Source organism: Bidens hawaiensis, unplaced genomic scaffold (genome assembly GCF_021521415.1).
Source record: "Bidens hawaiensis isolate Kalapana, Puna unplaced genomic scaffold, B.hawaiensis_p1.1 tig00030786_1, whole genome shotgun sequence".
Classification (NCBI taxonomy): Eukaryota; Viridiplantae; Streptophyta; class Magnoliopsida; order Asterales; family Asteraceae; genus Bidens; species Bidens hawaiensis.
In genome coordinates this window covers 140,296-146,178 of record NW_027495146.1, presented here as the reverse complement: position 1 = coordinate 146,178, position 5,883 = coordinate 140,296, and the positions used below count along the sequence as shown (strand labels likewise).

The following is a 5,883-nucleotide window of genomic DNA, read 5'->3' as shown; positions in this document are numbered from 1 at the left end:
TTGAGCCGATGCACTTAAGTAATGCCCTTCGTGTTAGCACATCATGTTAAGGTTAGAGATGTTTTGTAAATGATAGTTATAATTTATAAACTATAAACATTATCTTATTATTTACTAAGATTGAACTTTCAAACACAATGTTCAACTGATGCCAATAAAGGATTTCATAACAAGCAAAACTAGCCATGTAAGCGAACCTATCTTTCAGTATACTGTTCAGTGGGAAGTTCGTTTATTAATAATAAACGGACAAACATGACCAGATTTTTGTTCATTTAGTTAAACAAATAAACATGAACACGTGTCTCGTTTGTTTATTTAAATTCATTTATGTCAATTCATTTATGTTTATTAGTTTACATTTGTTTAAGTTCGTTTATTAATATATTCAATTAAAATTTTTACGCCATTATACTTTAGTCTTGTTTTAGTAACTTTTTAGGACCAACATTTTGTTGTTCACATTTACTTATAATTGGTTTTAGCTCAATTATGTTAGTTCATTTAAGCTCAGTTATGTTCATTCATTAACATTTGTGGACCGTTCATTTATATTGTTAATAAATGAACATAAACGAACACAAACACGTCATCTTCTTAACAGAAAAACACGACCAAAAAAACCCTTTTCGTTTTTAATCGCTTTGTTCGTGTTCGTTATGTTCGTTTACAGGCCTACACAACCACACAACCAAGAGTAACAAAGTACAAGATCAAGAAAGTAAACCAACCGACAAAATGACCACGAATCTCTTGCTTCGGGGCCTCCCAACCTCCATACGCTATACCAACGGTTGGCAAACCAGCCGTGATCCTAAAACTGTAAACCAATCTATCAACATCCAACATTAACAAGTATTCCAGATTGTTTTGTTGAGCTTGACCGTAAATCGAATCCAAGTCCAACCTCACATCATGCAAAGGTAACTCATTCAAGAAATCCCGAGACTGATCACTATTCATAATCTTGAACTCATCTTTCTGTTTTAAACCCCTCCTTGGGAGTAAACCGGCCCATGCGGAGTCATCTGTTGGATTCAGATGGTGATGTGAATACACCTCTTGTTTCCAAGTATTGTTGTTTGAATTTAGTAAGGTGTAACGAAAAGTATGCGATGAAAGCTTTGTGGGCACGTTGGTACACTCTTTGCTTGTTGCATAATCATACAATAAAACCATTAGCACAATAGTTAACATCTTCAAAAACATTATTGTTTTGTGGTTCATTTCAGTTCCACACAGGAAAATAAATTCAGGGAGTGTCAACTGATTCTAATTATTTAATGTAACTTTTTTTTTTTAATCTTTTTTACCGTCACATGATCTATTATATTAACTAACATTACTTATATTAATTAAAATTACCAAACTGGTAATATTCCTTACTATCCGGATATCCATTTGGAGACTTAAGTTCCGGATTAATGGTCCACGGGTATTGAGTTGGAAGATTTTTCTTCTAAAACAGAACACTGCTAGTCTCGTCATAGAAAAACGGGGTTCTCCATTTGGGCAACTTTTGACGTGAAAATAAATAACTGTTTATGAAATGAGAGATGGGAGTAGGATTGTGCATTCATATGTGTTGTCGCATTTTATTATGCCTTGTGGGGCATAACGTGCCTAGAACGTGACATGTAACTATTGCACCTCGTTGTTAATAGTTGTCAACTGGTCACGTTCTCCATTATCCCACCGAGCCCTATGGGTCGGTGTATATCTAGTTAATAGTTATTGTTTGGGACCAATATCCCTTAAAATACTATTTTAGCATAAATATATAAAAGGAATCAAACAGTATGATATGTCATTAGCTAAACATAATAATGAACAAAATAATTAAATAGTTTAAACGAGTATATAAAAAATATTAGGTGATTATCTACTATATGATTCAGACAGAGAATTTACGAGAACCGAATAAGCATTTGTGTGGTAATGGTATATAATATACTAAAGAGAAAATGAGAGTATACTATGCGGTTAAATAATCGTTTTACGTTTAAGTTAAAATATAACTATAACTTCTTGTATTTTAGCCATAAAACGGTTATAAAATGATAGGCTTGTAATATAGAAGTATATAATTCAAGGTCATGCAAATTTCATGGTTCCTAATTTACCCGAACTTTTGATCCCATCAAGATGATGCCAAACTGCCAATGCCTACCTTATGTGTGCTTTCTTTATATTTGTTTGATGTAATATATATCAATCAAATAACAACATACTTGTTTGGTAAAGAACACAATTATATGATTACATGATATAAGAAGAATTTTAGAACCTACAAATTTAAAACTCGACAAGTTTGAAACGGCTGGATATCATTTTGATCCTTAAGGTTAGTACGGAAATTAACCAAGATGATGCTTGAAAACAAAGGCTAAATTGAGCTCGAGTCAAGTATCGAGCATCGAGTTAAAAAGTTAAGTCTAGTACGAACTTGGCATTAACTTAAATCGACTCGACTTAAATTGTGACGAATATCCATGAACCATTAGTAGTTTTACAAAGATAATGTATAAGGAGACCATTCAACTATAAAATTATTTTTCACTAAGCAAAAAATGTTTAATTGTCATACTTAACTTCAAACTTAATTTAAAACAAAATACCCATATTTACTTTGTCATTTATGTAAAACACACACACACACTAAATGAGAGGGAAAATGACGAATTTAGCTATATTCTGAGTGGGCTTATCTTTTTACTGGGCCTCCAGCATTACAAAAAGGGATGGACCGTGGACGGGTCTTGGCCATAAAACTCGGTTTCGAACCTGACAAGTACAAACTAGGTTTTAGTTCCTCATAGAAACCATACCCATACTCAGCCAAAATCCAATATAAACTCGGCCAAACCGATCAAACCCTAGTAAAAACTCAATCATACCCGGACCTGGTTCTACCCGGCCCAGTTTTTGACTTTGTTGACCAAACTCGAAACCGGTTCCTACCCAGTTTGTGCACCTCTAAATTTTATTGTCTCTGACTCGGATTCAACTCACTACAAGCATCTTATTCACTAATTTTTTTTTCATTCTAATTACTTAAGAAAAACAAGCATTAAATTTATGAATTTACACATTTAGAATTATTACGTGTGATGAATATTAATCCCGATTCACTGAATACTACCGGTGTGTATTAAGGATAATCGACCGCGCGTCATCTTTTCAAGTAATTTATTATGTTAGCCACTAAACGAGTTGAGTCGAATTTGAATTTGACCACCTAAGGTTGATCATGAACTTGTTTTCATGATTGCATGATTCTTCTTATTGTAAAATCGAGCTCAAATTAAAAGTTTTAATAAGATGGATATATTCATAAGCACCATACTCAATGAAGCAAGTTTTATTTGAGCTCTAGAGCAAGTTTGATTTGTTGTTATAACTTGAAAAGGCTTGTGTTTTTCATGTGTTACATATACGACAATATAATATCATTGATATCATTCATTGCTAAAAAAAATTAGCTATCACTGTGAGTGAAATTTTCGAATTTGACCGTCTGTAGCAGTGCAGGTTTGATGGTGTTAGAAGTAGAGTAAATGACGTTCAATAAAAAAATTAACATTTATTGCATTTTTACTATATTTGTTCAACTATATTAAGATTTATATATAATTAAAAAAAAGCTCTCACTTGATAACTACAAAGCTACTTATAAGTAATAACCATAATTGCATATATATTAATAAAAGCATAGTCTAAGTTATAACTAGATGTAACAAATACTGTGTAATTTTAACACCTATACAATCCTTAATCCAAACTTTATATACCACATATGTAGTAGGGCCATCAAGTATGTGGAATTGTGGACGTTGATGTAGAGAATAGAGGCGACAAATGTGAAAGAGAGAGGGATGTTCGTGAAAAATGTTACGGGTCTATACTTCTCTCTAGAGTGCCGCTGAAGTGGACAAAAAAGGGTCCGTCGATTTTACTGACACCCAATAAACCTGACTTGAACAAACCCGTTACGCTAATACCCGAAAAATGATTAATCCAAACCCGATTATGATACAAATTGGTAACTGGATTTATGCCATACACAAAAATTCCAAATAATCAAACCCGAATTACCCGAAACCGAAATGATAAACCCGATATAGCAAATGGCAAGTCATCATATGCCCCCACCAATCTAACATCAATTTACTTTCTACAACTTTAATTCCTATCCGACCAACTATTGCTGTATATACAGTCACCATACCACACGTGTGCCCGTTAAAACTCCGTCAATGAAACGTTACATGACGGAGAATCTAACGGTGACGGCAGCTTCTTAAAATACTCCTTTATACTAATTCCCACCGTTCCCAACGTTATCTCTTGACGGTATAAACGGAGGCCGTACAACTTCCGTTAATATATTCCACCTTAACCCATTGAAAAACGGATGCTGTTTAATCTCACACGCGCCTTTCCGGTACCCTAGGCGGCGCGTGGGTTCTTTTTCTAATAGTTTAGTGATAAGCTCCGTCAATGATGACGTTTTTCCGGTGAACTTCGGCGGTATCGTTAATATCCGTCCGAAAGTATCCTTCCGATTCTTGCCACGAAACGGGGTTGTCCCGTACAACATTTCGTACGCGAGTATCCCTAACGCCCACCAGTCGACGGAAAACTCATGTCCGTCGCCCCGCACCATTTCAGGCGAGAGGTACTCCTCTGTGCCGACGAATGAATTTGAACGTTCACCGTCGGCACGAGTCACTGGAAACACACGTGCGCTTTTTGCTTTTTTTAAACCAGCGCACGTGTGTTCATGCTTACCGGTCTTCAAAGAATAACTTTTATTATCTGAAGCCCAAGAAGCTAGTGGGGTCAGGTCACATGACAAGTCAAAGTCTGTAAGTGTCACGTGACCTGACTCCTGAATTAAAATGTTTTCAGGTTTCAGGTCACGGTACACGATGCCCATGCTATGAAGGTGTTCCAAAGCACACACGATCTCCGCTAGATAAAACCGGATAACGGAAACTGAGAAGACGTTATCCGGTTGCTGGTAGCGGAGAACGTTAAGGTCCCTGCCTGGGCAATATGGGATTGCCCACGCGAGGAATTCTTTGGTTTCGAAGGATCCGATTAATAACGGGAGGAAGGGATGGGGGTGACGGTTAAGGCCGGTGAGGACAGATACCTCCCACCGTGCACGGTGGGAGGACTGGATCGTAGACTTCTCGACGACTTTGAGGGCAAAGTGGAATCGGGCAGACGGGTCGGAAACGAGATTGTGGACGAGGAAAACGGTGCCAGTGGCTCCGTTTCCGAGTACTTTGATTGGTCGAAGATTACGAAAATGAAGGTCCGGTGATGGTGTCGCCTCCATTGCTAGTGGTGGCCGGAGAAGGTTGAGTATTGTGGTGGTGGTGATGCATTCTTTATATAATACATTGGAGACGAGAATGTATTATTATGCATGAGTAGTGGATGCCCATTTTTATTTCGTTTTGTTAATAGTTTATATTCTCATAATTATTCCTTTCAAAAACTTTCTAAATTGCATACATGATATATATGATCAGAGGGGACCTAGAAATTTTTTTTCGTGGAGGATGAAAACTTTTAGGGGTTGTTTGTCTATCGTTGCATAATAATTGTTTCCGTCTCGGTTTGGGTCGGATCATGTCAAAGTTTTCGAGAGTTTTAGAATAAGATACTCCAAATTTACTATTGAGGAATCGTTCCTTTACGTCACATAATTCCTATACTAAACCAAATTAAATAATTTAAATCTTACTAATTTACCATTGATTTGCATTTAAATCAATCACATTATCAACAAGTTACGATTGACCGATGAAATAAATTAATTTTTCTAATGCTGCTAGAGTGATATAAACATAGATGAGTAAAATGACACTC

General features: G+C 36.0%; 1 pseudogene; it reads right to left on the bottom strand.

The window, feature by feature from the left end:
- Positions 1-3,960: 3,960 nt before the first annotated feature.
- On the bottom strand, positions 3,961-5,519 carry LOC143581010 (serine/threonine-protein kinase UCN pseudogene; annotated as a pseudogene).
- Positions 5,520-5,883: the final 364 nt, after the last annotated feature.